Source organism: Condylura cristata, unplaced genomic scaffold (genome assembly GCF_000260355.1).
Source record: "Condylura cristata isolate star-nosed mole 26May11 unplaced genomic scaffold, ConCri1.0 scaffold00010, whole genome shotgun sequence".
NCBI lineage: Eukaryota > Metazoa > Chordata > Mammalia > Eulipotyphla > Talpidae > Condylura > Condylura cristata.
This window is the reverse complement of record NW_004567111.1, coordinates 16,217,344-16,231,244: the sequence shown is the minus strand read 5'-3', so window position 1 is coordinate 16,231,244 and position 13,901 is coordinate 16,217,344. Positions and strand designations below refer to the sequence as shown.

The 13,901-nt window shown below is 33.1% G+C and overlaps 1 long non-coding RNA gene across 1 annotated transcript in view; it reads right to left on the bottom strand.

The window, feature by feature from the left end:
* Positions 1-659: 659 nt before the first annotated feature.
* Positions 660-13,901, bottom strand: part of LOC105853471 — a 292,122-nt gene continuing 278,880 nt past the window's right edge. Inside the window, exon 4 of the long non-coding RNA XR_001145315.1 lies at positions 660-745. This is a non-coding gene — a long non-coding RNA (uncharacterized LOC105853471). The remainder of the gene's footprint in view (positions 746-13,901) is intronic.

The window sequence follows — 13,901 nt, the reverse complement described above, 5'->3', positions numbered from 1 at the left end:
TACACAGTCGTGAAACAAGCCATGTAGGAAAGCAAACTATCCAGATGCGCAGACTTATGTGCAGACCAGGTGAGGATATGGAGATTGAGGCCACTGTGAAAGACTTAGTGGTCCCTCCAAATTGACTTAGTCAAACCAAATATAGAAAAAAAAATCCTTAGGCATCAACCCTAGACATACTTAACAGCAGTTTATGATTCCACCAGGGGGTTAATGAGCCCAGCCCAGAGAGAAGACTGTAGTGCAGTCAGTACACTGGCCAGAGGCAGACTCTCCTGCTGCCTCTGTTTCTCTTCAACATCCTTCTCCCTCTACAGGGCAGCAGCGACAGCTTTCCCAAAACTGTCAATGTCTTTTACAAACCTGTCCCTTTCTGGGTCAGCTCTTCCTGACTGCTTGTTTTATATATATGAAATCATATGTATTTAAAGCATTTTTATATATCGTGTGTTACTATCAAAAGAACACTTCAGCTAGTCACTGATGTGCCCTCTCTACCCCATTGAATATCTGCTCAAACCACAATTATGCACTTAGTTATACAAACAAACATGCACATATAATTCATTTCATCTCTCCTCTCCACAACTTGCACAGTAGGAAGTGAACTTACATTTTTGGCTATAAATCTCCAACATGAGTAAGCCTAGGATGTCAACTCTGCAATGGTAATTCACATGTGTCAGGAATGCCATGGTAGCCAGACCATAGGTTTGATGAAGATGGCTCTTCCCAGAAAGTAAAACTAAGATTGGAAACAGAAACAAAGATGAACAATAGAAAAAAATAATAAAAAAACTAAAAGTTTTACCAGATGAATAATCATTTTTTTTTTTTTTTGGTAAATAGTATAAATGAGAATGTTTAATAGTGTGAGTACTTTTTCAGATGAATAGTTACCATTTTCTCTTTTAGGTTTTGATTTTATATTCATTTTGCTATGAATGCAGGTATGTTTTCTCTTACATGCTATTGTGAAATTTAAATTTTTTATCCTATTACTATGGGCTGAGTTTGAATATTCAAGTAACTCAATAAGTCTTAGAATGAATAACAGTCCTTTGCTCTGCTTCTTACTTCATGTCCTGATTTCAACTCTGAAGTCAGTCAAATTCTTAAAGCAGTATTGTTTTAGGATTTGCCTCTATATACCTCTATATATATTAAAATTGCTTTGAGCGTTCATTGTAAAAATTATTTACTGAGTTCCCATCATAACAGTTGTCTGTTTAACTCACTTTTATTTATGATTCTTAGAATCCAGTAGCAAGTCTCCCATATATTGCTATATTGTCATGTAGCAGTTTCAAATTAATCTATATTTATTCTTTATAGTCTAAAAACTATAGTTATGTTATTTAAAGTTAAGTCTTACATCATATCACATCTGTGTGACTTGTGCACAATTTTGTGCAATTGTGGACTTAATGACTTGTTTTAAACTACCTGCCTAACTTTTCCTAATACCAGTCTGGTGCTTCAAGTAACCTTGGTAGAAAACTCTATAATAGCTCTGTATTTCTTTTCTTGAGAGAGTGCTCTTGAGTTTTCCTGTTTGCTATTCTGAGCTAAGCTGATCTCTCTCTAAATATATGTGCACAGCTCTCATCTTCAAGCTTTCCTTATCATAAATCATGTGTCTTTCTTATATTAGATGCCCTATTTCCTGAAAGCCACGAATTTTTGGTATGCTTCTCTTGGGAGTTTATCATCTATTAGCTTTCTTTATGAGAGTGGATGGAAGATGATTTTAGTTAAGCCGATGTGTCTGAATTTGAGCTGTACTTATAATTGATTAATTACTATGGAGTACTGAAGCTGGGATTGGAGATTGTTTTTCATCAGAATGTTGATAAATTTGCTTAATTTTCACTAGTTATTTACTGTTAATGAGAATTATAATATTAGGCTCATCTACTCTATAAATAGTGTTTCTACTTTTGGGAAGCCTTTGAGATTTGTTCTTTCTCCTTGGGATTCTATAATTTCATGATGATTTGTGGTGCTTTTTCATTTATCATTCTAACCATTTAATAAGTACTTTAAAATTAAAAACTGATAGTTAATTTTGGAAAATTTCCTTGATTGTTATCATAATTCCTTATATATCTTCTTTTTTTCTCCTGTTTTTTTATGTCTGAATTTCCTGATAACTCGACTTTGGATGCCATATATTTATTCTTCAATTTCTTTTCAGAATTCTCATTAATAGCACTAGATGGCAAGTGAAAATGAGATTTAAATCAGCTGATATCTATAACCTCAATGACTCTAGGCTTCTTGACATGAAATATGGTCCACTGCTTTTGAAATTGTTCAGAAATTTGAAAACATTACATAACATTACCTAAATTTGACAAAGATAATATAAGCAGACCTATATAACAGGTTGATGCAAAATACTAGATAGATTCAAATAGAATTCAAAGTCATTAAGAAAATCATAGATTTGTGTTCAAGTTTAATATATTCCTGGCATTAAAGGTTGGTTAAACGTTAGGAAATCTTACATCATAACGTAATAATAAATACAGGTAATTTCCTTAAATGCTAATAATATCATCAAGAAATTTAACATTATTTAGCTATTTGGTTTTTTTTTTATTTTGTGGTTGAAATTATTTTCTGTATTTATTTAAATTGAGGTAGTTTACCATGTTCATGACTTACTGTATGTGATTTAGGAGAATAAATTCCCATGTCATCAAATATATGTTATAATATCATTACCACCAAAGTATCCAGAATCTTCCACTATACACTATAAGAAATTCAACATTCATTTATGATATATAAGTGAGCCCAAAATGATTGCTTCCAGAAACTTGAACATAATATATATGTTTCTGTACTGGAGTCAGTTTTTAATTTCTACAGATGGGGAATCTATACAGATATTTCATGAAATTAAAAAAAAAAAAAGACCAGGAGGCCCCCTCTCTCCAGTAACTTAACAGGATATAATATTAACATAAAAAGTCAATAATCTTCATATACACAAAAAGTAATCCATTTTATGACATGGTCATAAGAAAAACTCCATTTATACTGGAAGAAATACTATTAAAATTTTAGGGTAAATCAAATAAGGATTGTATGAATCTATAAAGGCAAACTTTACTCCTGAAAAGATGACTTTCCCCACCAATTTAGTGGTAATAAAGCAATCTTCTAGCTACCTCCTGGGGTGATATCAGAGAAGGCCTATTGGTGAGTTAATATTTTTTGTCATCGCCAGCAATGATGAGGTTACTTCCACAATGACAGTGGTGGAATCCATGCAGTAGTCTATAAGGAGGAGCTTTTCCTTCACCAAGCCTAAGAGGGATCATTGATAACCTCTTGGGAGCCAGGATTGTGATTAGATTTCTAAGTTTGTTGTCAACAGAGACCTACTGGGAATATAGACTTCTGGCCCAGTAAAAAAGCAACATCCCTCCTTTGCTGGAACAATATTAAAAGAAGCTAGCCAAATTAACAGGTTATATAAAATCCAGGAGGGGTCACAAATAAATACCTTGTATGTACTATTTAATTGAAAACCACCAAAAATATTTATGGGATGACCTCAAAAACAAGAGATCAGCACTAAGATGACAGCGCTGTGAGATTTTCCTAACAAAGGTATTATTATTATAAAATATTTCAATAAGCAGACATGAAATAAAATGATAGAAATTCTAAGCAAAAGAAATATATTAATAACAAATGGAAATTTTAGAAATGAAAAATGCAACAATGATAATAATAATAAACCTCCATGATTATAAACAAAGTAGGTTCAAGTAGGATGGAGGTGACAAAGGAGAATCAGAGGACTTGATTCTACATTATATAATAATTCTCAATATAGAATAAAACAAATGACCCAGTCTGAATTAGAGAAAGAGAATGGGCTGAATATAAAAATTGAATAGAGCCTCAGGGACTTGTTGAACTGTAACAAAGCATCTAACATTTGTGTCATTGGATTCCCAGAAGAGGAGAAAAGAAAGTGATGAAAAGATATTCAAAACAACAAAACTTTCCAAATTTGCCAAGGCATTTGTGTACATTTTCAGAAAGCCAAATGAATTCTAAACAGAATAAACTCAAAGAAACCCACACTAAGAAACATCATAATCAAAAATCTGTAAACTAAAGACCAAACCAAAACAAAACTGAAAGGCTTAGAAGAGATGACACTTCACTTAGATGCAAAGCACAGAATGAGAATAGTCTCATTAAAAACCCCCGGGGCCCGGAACCTTTTTTTAAGTCCTGAGAGAGAAGAACTCTTTACACCAAATCCTATGTTCAAGAAGAATATTTTCAGGAATAAAATAAAATTAAGTCATTTTCAGATGACTAAGAAAAGTAAGAAAAAAATCTGAGCAGCATATTTAGAAGAATGACTAAAGTGAGTTATCTAAACAAAAGGGAAATGATGAAGGATGGAATCTTGGAACGAAACAAAGGGAAGAACAAACAATGGAAAAAGCAAATTCAAGTAAATACATTTTCTTTTTGTTTAGTTCTTAAATTATACTCTCTTTGCTGAAGCAAAATTGATGACACTATTGTACATAATTCTAAATGTCACTAGAAAGATAAATTTAAGAAAATTGGAATTGGGGATGTTAAAGGAAGAAAGCTTTCTATATTTCACTCAACTAGCAAATATACTCTGGCTGAAGAGAGCCTGGTGTCTCAGGTATTTATTGACAGTTACTAAAAAAAAAAAAAAAAAAAAAAAGGCACAAGGCAGGGTGAATATTCTGCTGCTGTATTGAAATCAGAAATATAAGTAAGAAATATTCTTTAAAATTAAAAAAAAATAGATACAGATATGTTAACTTTCTATGGGGGGAGAGGGTTCCCATAACCCAAACAGCTAAAGGGTGTTCACTCTAAATGGGGTTCTGCTCTCCGCGATCACAAAGACACCAGAAACCGACTTCCAGTGTGAAATGTTTTTCAATAGAGTTAGTGTGCACACAGAGAAAAAAAGAGAAGAAAGAACTTTAAGTAATACTTTCCCAATAAAACTCCCATGTAGCAAATTATCCATCCCCTCATGAGCAAATGCCTAACTAACAGGTTCAGACCACTGAGACTGAAAGCTTACCTTGGTCTAAGGTATCTTCCAGCATGGAACAATAAAAAATGGGGTAGGCAGATCCCAGAAAGCTGGGATAGGAACGACTCATAATTCAAAATGTACCATATAATCCAACATGAAGTCAAGATAACAACAACCATTTTGTGTGCCAATGGCCAGGAGTAACCTCACACCCATTTCTCTCTTCAAAATGTTTTTACATATCTTTCCTCCAGCTCTCTCTGCCTTTGTTTCATCTCTACTCTGGCATCCATTTTGCTTCTCCCCACCTGTGTCTCACTCAGGGAAGTTCAGGTTATGGCACTCTGGGGTTTATAATCTGAGATGGCTGCACATAAGTAGAGGGAGGAAAAAAATTGCCTCTTCCTTTCATGGGGATATATCTATAACAGGTATAGATGTGTGTAAATATATGTGCATATGTATATTTATTTTCTAGCTCAGAGTGTTCTAAAAGTAATTACATCTAGATAGTAATAAACAAATGTAGTGGTTGTTAATCAAAAATTATGGCTATTTTTGAGTATAAGTCATGTAAATTACAGATGACTATAGCCTATCAATCATATGGTTGAGAAAGTAAGAAAGTACTAAGAAATGAGGATCACATCAAAAAATCTAAGACAATAATTATATCAATAAAATAATAATCTAGTAATGCATTAATTCCCTTTAAGGAAAGAACACACAATGATATCACTACACAAGTAAGTGAAAAAGTAATGGAAGAATAGCAAGAGCAATCCACATAGATACATAGATCAATCATAGAGAAGTTACAGCTTTTCCTTAAATACAAATAAATTACATATGTAAGGGATGAATTATAAAAAAAGAAAATCCAGCATTTTGCAGACAGGCCATAATAATTGCCTCAGATGTATCATCCACTGTATGCTAAAATTAATTGGGAAAAATATTATGATAAATGGGGCTATTTGCAAAATTTTAAAGCCTCTCTCCATAAGATAACTAAAAGTAAAAAATAGTAATTTAATTGGCAGAAATTTAGCAGACACTATCTTAATGGAGTTCTTGAATATTACCAATATGATGTGCCTGATATAACATGTACATGATATGATAGGAAATACTATTAACAAATATCTGTATTACTCTTGCCAAAAGTGTGTGTCCCAGACTTGAGGGAAAAATACTAAAGCAATGAAGGATCCTGGATTGGATATCAGCATAGCAAAATAAAAAGCGGGACGATTGGTAAATATGAAGGTGTCTAGATTAGTCAACAACATTGTATCAATAATTAATTTTCCAATTTTGGTAACTGAACGACAGTTTTGCAATTTTTTAATGCTTGGAGAACCTACGATTTTCTGTAATTCTACATTTGAAACTAAGTTTGAAATTATTTCTAAGTAAGATGCTAAAGAAACAAACAAAAAAAGTAATACCTTCTGTCTATTGCAATCTGATTGCTTACATTTGCTGATTTTAAAATTTCTTCTATAAATATATAAAAACGCTTGGAGAACCTAAGATTTTCAGTAATTCTACATTTGAAACTTTCTATAAGTTTGAAATTATTTCTAAGTAGGAAGCTAAAGAAACAAAAATAAATAATACCTTCTGTCTCTACTGCAATCTGATTGCCTACATTTGCTGATTAAAAATTTCTTCTATAAATATACAAAATTAATTGATCTTCATATAGAGAAAATGGATTTATACTGTATAAAGTGAGTCTAGAATTTTATGATTGTATTTGGTCTTACAGTATTTTAACATGTCTTAAAGAATTTTATTACCAGTGTCATAATTAATTTTACTCAGATTTAGATTTACATCAATAGTTTATAATTAAAAAATTATTACTTCTCTTTTATGTAACCTTTTCATAGTTGAATAAAAAGCAAAGGCAGATTAGGAAGTATTAAAATAGAACAGACCCTTATCATCGCATCTTTTCCAAATAAAGTTATCCTAGTATAAAATCTTTATAGGCAAGCAAGCCGTATTTGGCAAAGAAACTATGTATAAATGTTTGTGTTTCAGACATAGAGTAAATTTAAACAGTGTAGCCATTTTTTAAGATTGGCAGCCAAATAGAGCATACTGGGGTTTTGAACATTCCACATAGTTTTATTCATATTTATTTTCAATTAGGCATTTGGTACATGTGAAGGCAATATTGGAGCTGAGATAAAATATTTACACTTAATGTTTTATGTAAGGCTAAAAAGAAGATAATATCTATTTGATAGTTTGAACTGGTTTGGATTTGACCAGTTAGAATGAATTACTTTGCCTGAAAATCTTTATCTAGATGGTCAGGATTGATGCATAAGCTGCCTGATTAATTCCAGATTTCAAATATTTTCATTTCAAATTTTCTTCCTGCCAGGATAAATATCAAGAAAAATATAGATGAGTACAAATGGTTTTGGAAAAAATTGTGTTGCTTAGGGTTAAAAATAAGTTCATGAGATTTAAACTTCAGTCATACTTGGTAAATGTATCCTTCGTCAGTCTAGTTTTTAAATATTTTTGGAAGAGTCCTTAAAAGGTTTTGTCACACTCAGTGTCATCTGGAAGAAAAATTCTTTGGCTGCACTTTATAGCACCTGCAGCTTTCAAAAATAACTAAATTTTCAGTTGACATGTCCTAGATATCAATTTATGTTGCAAGTTAAAATGATTACATCTGTAGTCTCGTGAAGAAAGTTGCCTTTGTTAAGAATATCTAATGATAACGAACAAATAAAGAGATTTAAATTAAATAAAGAGATTTAAATAAATGATTTAAATCTCCACTTGAATGAAAAATAGATAAGCGTAATGCTTGGAATTTGACCTCAGCTATTAAAAGAGTAATTAATTATAAGAATATGTAGAAGCATGCATCTTAGTTTTCTTTCTTCAACGTTGCTGATATTTTGTAAGCTGAAAAACATACGATTGGAGTATTGCATAAAGCATGTAAATGCAGCAGTATTTTGCTCGGTTAATAATCAACCATTAAAGTTTGTGTTGTATAATAGGCCTTTATTGTTTGTTGAGTTACCTTTCTGAGAAAATAAACAACAAAATAATAAAAAGGTGATGCAAATTGCTTCCAATCTAGGCCCAAGTCTCAAACTTTCAGTGGGAGAAAACGTTTTCCTGAGGGCAGAAACTGAGACTATACTGATTTAATTCCAATTTTGAATCATTGTCTCTGGAACAATAGTCCAGATAGGACTAAGGTAACAAAATCATGACAAGATTTTGCCAGAGCTTGAGTTTACGCATTTTTAATACCTCTAGGAAATAACAGTTGACTCTATAGTTATATTTTGGGTGAAAACCCTTTTAAAGGTGTGTAGACATCTTTGACACTAGATCTTCCAAAAGGCTTAACAGAGGAAAGTCAGAGGGGCACTTGTACATGGCAAATTCTGAACTTTACTGCCTTGTTGCCTTATTACATTCTGAGAAGCTTGCTGGAAAAGCTGGGCAGAAGGCAGGTGACATTATAGCACTAGTATGTCCTCAGAGAAGGAAACTTAGTCTCTAGAATGTTTCAGCAACAAGACAGACATTGAGAAACACTAGGATACTTGTAAGGGGCTAGTAGGAATATGTCCTGTGGAAAATCACAGGCTGTTTCTACCTTGTTTATCATTATGTTTCCAGCCATGATGAGGTACTTGATAGATAACACTTAACACTGAAGAATAAGAAATTTAGTCCCTCTCTTTCATGACCTTGGTTTACACTTTGTTTCAATTTCAGTATGGTACGTATTAAAGGTTGTCATGTAGGATGGTGGATTTTGAGGGAGAAAAAAAAAGAATTTCAAATAAAACAGATATGCCTTTCAATTTCATTTTAATTCATTGCTAGCTTGAGAATTTAGGAAATGTTAACACTTTTGAGCTTCAGTTTTCTCATCTGTGAATTGAAATTAATAAACCTAAAATCTTATACAAGAAGCCTAGCATGATGCCTAATATAAATTGAAATGAGCAGATTGAATAACATGGATGATACATCAGAAGGTGGAATACAGAATAAGAGAATTACAAATTAGAGGAAAAGGCATCTGCTAAGGAAACTTACCTAAATGAAGATATTGCGTTACAAATGGAACAAGTGGCAAGTTCACATGTGATTTAGGCTACCGTGACTTCAGTTTGTGAGAAGGCACATTGTTAACTCTAAATAGTTGTAAATACTGACGAGACCTTTGGGCAACACTCAAGAGCAAGGATGATGGTTTCTTCCATCAAATGCTTAATTCTCCATTCTTAGAGCTACTCTGCACTATGAGACAGGACTTCGGCAGAATCTCTGCATAGTGGTTATCCATAGAGAATAGAGAATAGGAGCAGGAAAACTGGGAGAAAAATGGTGAGTGCAGTAAATTATAGCCAATATCTGAACAACAAAGACTGATGGAGACAGAGACTTACAAAAGAATCTAGCAGCTGGCATGGCAACTTGGCTGGGGCATGGCCTTAATCTTTTGCCCTCCGTGTAGAGGATAAGAAGTGAGTGTATATGGGGTGGGGGTGAGCTAAGGTTTATGTGGTTCTTGCTTGGGTTATGTGAAGCACAGGAACTAAACAAAGAACAAAACCTATGTGTGACAGGAAGGAGAACTGGACATACTGTATGATTAACATTCCAGGAAAAATAAAAAAAAAGGCAGATATCTAAACACATATACAGTGTCTTATTAGTTAGATTCATGTTTTTAACACATTTGGACAGTCTCCAGAAGAAAGGTACATCCTAAAGATAACACAAAATCAAGGAAAAATATTTAATGTTCAAAGAGATATTCTAAAATATGTCCAGCCTTAAAATGTGATAGGCACATTGAACTTAATTTGACCTTCTTGGCAAAGATAAATACTTTTGTAAAAATAGAATTTCTGTTTATCTAAATTAAATGATAAACATTATTATTCCTGAAGTCTGCTTTATTCCAGATCTTCAATTTTCAACAATGAAGGATATCTGCAGATATTTTTATCCAAAGCTTTTCCTTCATTCTTTTGACTGTCCATTTTCTCCTTTGTACTCTATGGAAAATTACTGACAATGGGGCTGATTCATTTTGTAGAACAGCTCAATCATAGCTGGATATGTGTATGTGTAATCTCACTTCATTATAACATTTATGACTTGGATAGATCTAGCTCATAACTCACAGAAGACTTACTTTCTATTTTCCTGTTGAATCTTTTCTATTTGATTATGAAAAAAAAATGTTCCAAATGATAAAATTAACTTTGTGCTTGTTTATAAAAATCAGTGCTATATAAAGCTTAGTCTTTGGATCACCTAACAACATATATATATATATATATATATACACATATATATATACATATATGTATATATATATGTATATATATATATACTAGCAATTGATGAGTCTCATGTGAAGGGTCATTAATAAACTGAGGCTGAGATCCAAGTTTTTAGAAATTCTCCAAAAGACATTCAGTATATATGTATATATGTATTTGTTTTACAACTCTGTTAACAGTAGGCCTGGAGATGTAGTCAGTAATTCTAGTCTTTCTTAAAAGTCTCTTTAGCTTGGTGAATTGTTTGGAACCTTATAAAAATAAACATAAAAGAAAGCCAAGAACAGAGCACAATGGCAAGAATGGCGTCTCTGGGAGTCTCACAGCCTATCAGCTCATGATTCACACATTAATGCTGATGTTTAGAAAAAGACAAATGTGGATTTTAGCCAAAACTTCTAAGTGGAAGGTCAGCAGGAAGTTTCATTGCATTCCCAAGAAAATGATAGGTCATTTGTTTTCCATTTTAGTCAGTTCATCCAGCAGGTTGCTGTGGAGGATATTTTGGGTGTTCTTGATGAAAGAGGCGCTACCAAAAGTCAAATAGCTCAAAGTAGAAAAATGAGATTAAGAATCCAGGTCTCCTAACTCTAATTCCATGGCCAAACTATATAAATAACTTATAAAGGGCTTAAATAACTAATCCTTTGCAAGCGAGTTAAGTCAATTTAGGTTAGATTCAATGATGAACAAAACATCCGAGTGCGTTTCTGTTAGAGAAGTAGAGCTTCTTTTTACGTCAGTGGAAAAAGGACTTTATATTGAATTCCAGGTAGGGCTCTCAATGGACATTCCTGCTGCCTGATCATATTTCTTAGTAATCTCTTAATATTTATAGATAGAATGCCAAAAAAAGTTAAGTGTGTGTTAATCAGTTCCTAAAAGGATTAGACCTTAACTTTAAGTATTAAGCCTTTGCTTATCTTGTCAAAGTCTTCAGTTTTGTTGGATTCCTAATGACTAACCTATTCCCCTGTGCAGATGGTCATAAGGAGGAAGTGCCTCCTCCCTTGACCGAAGTAATTTATTAGTTTGTTGACAGATTACACATGGCTGAACTCTCCACTTATCAGAGTTAATGTCTCAAATATGCCTGAGGAGTGTGTATTTTATATTTGTAAGGTCATCATGTTACCACAAGCTCTAGCCTGTTTGTTTGAACAAGGGCAAGAACATGCACATGGATCATTCAGTAAACTTAATAGTTAGAGGTAGGTGGTAGCAAACACTCTCTCCGCACAGTACCTGAGGAAAAGGTCTCCAAATTCTTAGTCTGGTTCACATACTAACAGTGATACATATTTTATATGACTTACTTATTTTCCTTTAGTTTTATGCACATGCAAACAGTTTAATTCTTTAGTGGATCTGCATTTCAATGAGATAATCCATGCAGAACTCTTTGTTAGAAATAAGAAGTAAATGGAGGGTCCTCCCTGGTGGCACAGTGTGCTAAAGCACAGCATTAAGAAGCTAAAGCCACTTCCCCAATAGTTCTATCCCCGCCTGCCCTGGAGTTGACCACATGGCTTGGCAGACCTCTCCTGACCTGCCCGCTGCTCCCCTCAGCTGTGTACTTTGTTCATCTGCCTGTTCTGCTCCCCAATCTGTCTGTGGTGAATCCTCTCACCATCCCTGCACCTCTGGCCCTTACCCCAGTTCTGTATGCACAGATAAAATAAATCTTAACAAAAAAAAAAAAAGAAGTGAAAGGATCTTTATAACCTTCACATCGAGGGTCAAAATACCTCTTAATTTTTCTTACCATTAATATAAACTTTTTGTGAAAGTGTAAATTGAAGAGTTTCTTAAATTTGTCACTTGCTAGAAAATGAGGTCTTTCTTGTGTATGTCCCAAATCTGACTATAATACTGAGGTGTTGCATATGATTTTAACATGTGAAATTTAATGTTCAATATGATGTCATCTCTTGTCATAAAATTTAAAAAGTATAAAGGGTGAAAAATCCCTTCTGATTTTCAAATAGATTCAGATAAAAATTCAAATGCTGCCTGGTGAGATTATAACAAAAATAATATATTAGTGTGTCCACCACTCAAGAACATTAGAATTGTTGGAGATGCTATATAAACAAATGGAAAAAAGATAACTGTAGTGAGAAAATCTCTCAAGGTGAAAAGTGTGAATTCCCCCTTCTTCCTTCATTTCTTTTCTGTATGTAAATATGATGATTTCCAGTCAACTAGAGTTTGTTGAAGAATAGCATATTATAGGTCGCCAGTGAATGAGATAGTAGATACACAGTTCCCTCCCTTTTGGTTGAAGAATTGCCCAGTTTTCAAGGACCATTATGTCTACCAGGAATACAGGATTAACCAAATGACCAGAGTAAAAAGGCTTTTTATGGTTCTACCTGAAATTCTTTTGAGTTACTAATTCCAGGGACTCTTGTTACCTGCTTTTGTTTTTATCAAGTTCAATAATTAATTCATATTTATTAAGAACAATTCTAGATTTGTAGTTAAGTATTTAAATCTTTTCTCACTACTTTTATAAAATTTTTATATCACAGTTTTAATTTCAAAGCTTTTGAATTTCTTGATTACTAGCTTTTGTTTCACAGCTTTGTTTTAAACCTATTAACACATATATACCTTTCACTTTTTTTGACTTCTTGAGTTTTATTTATGCTACATAGTGATGTAGCATATTTATTAAATCACCATTCTCAACTCCATTATTATTTACCTTTGTAAATTTTACTTCCCTCAAAAGGCATATCTACCTTGATTGTTTAACTTTCTAGTTTAATTTCCTTTTATTTTATTGAGTTTTATAGCTTCTATTTACAGTGGGCACAATATGATAGTTAGAAAAGAAAAACTCTGGCATAGAGCATCTGCTTATTTACTGGAAAAAAAAATTGTTACAGGACAGAATGCTCCTAGTCACAATATTAAGAAAAAAGAAAACTGATAAGCACAGTCATTTATTCAGTTTGGATATGGCCATCATCATCATTTAGATTTGTGCAGTGTCTCTCAGCCATTACTGTGAGACTGAGTGTCCCACGATACCAAATAAGAGATTGTTCTGTCAGGTTTGCCTGTGTAGGGCCGTGGATGACTCTGATAAAGAATTCACATTGGCCAGTATACCTATGCTGTGTAAGGATCCCACCCATGGCAGGAGGGGGAGGGGTTCTGTCTAGGCATAGATGCTGTTCTGAGTAACAGTTTTTTGAGTGTGATTGTATATGACAATTGACCATATTTTCCTCTTTTTTCAAGGATCAGAAGCAAGAAGGATCAGAGGGATCTTGGGCAGGTTTTTGACTCATTTCTTGGAATTTTGTAGCAGGAATTTATAGGCTAACTTCGGCATATTAAAATTCACTCTAGGTTGTCTCTTTCGTTTTCTTATCCATGCATTAAATCTGCTCCAATTTCTTTACTAATTAGTGTCTTTTGTGTGGTTTTTTACTTTGTATGCATTCTGATAAGTGCTTTAAATTAGTTTT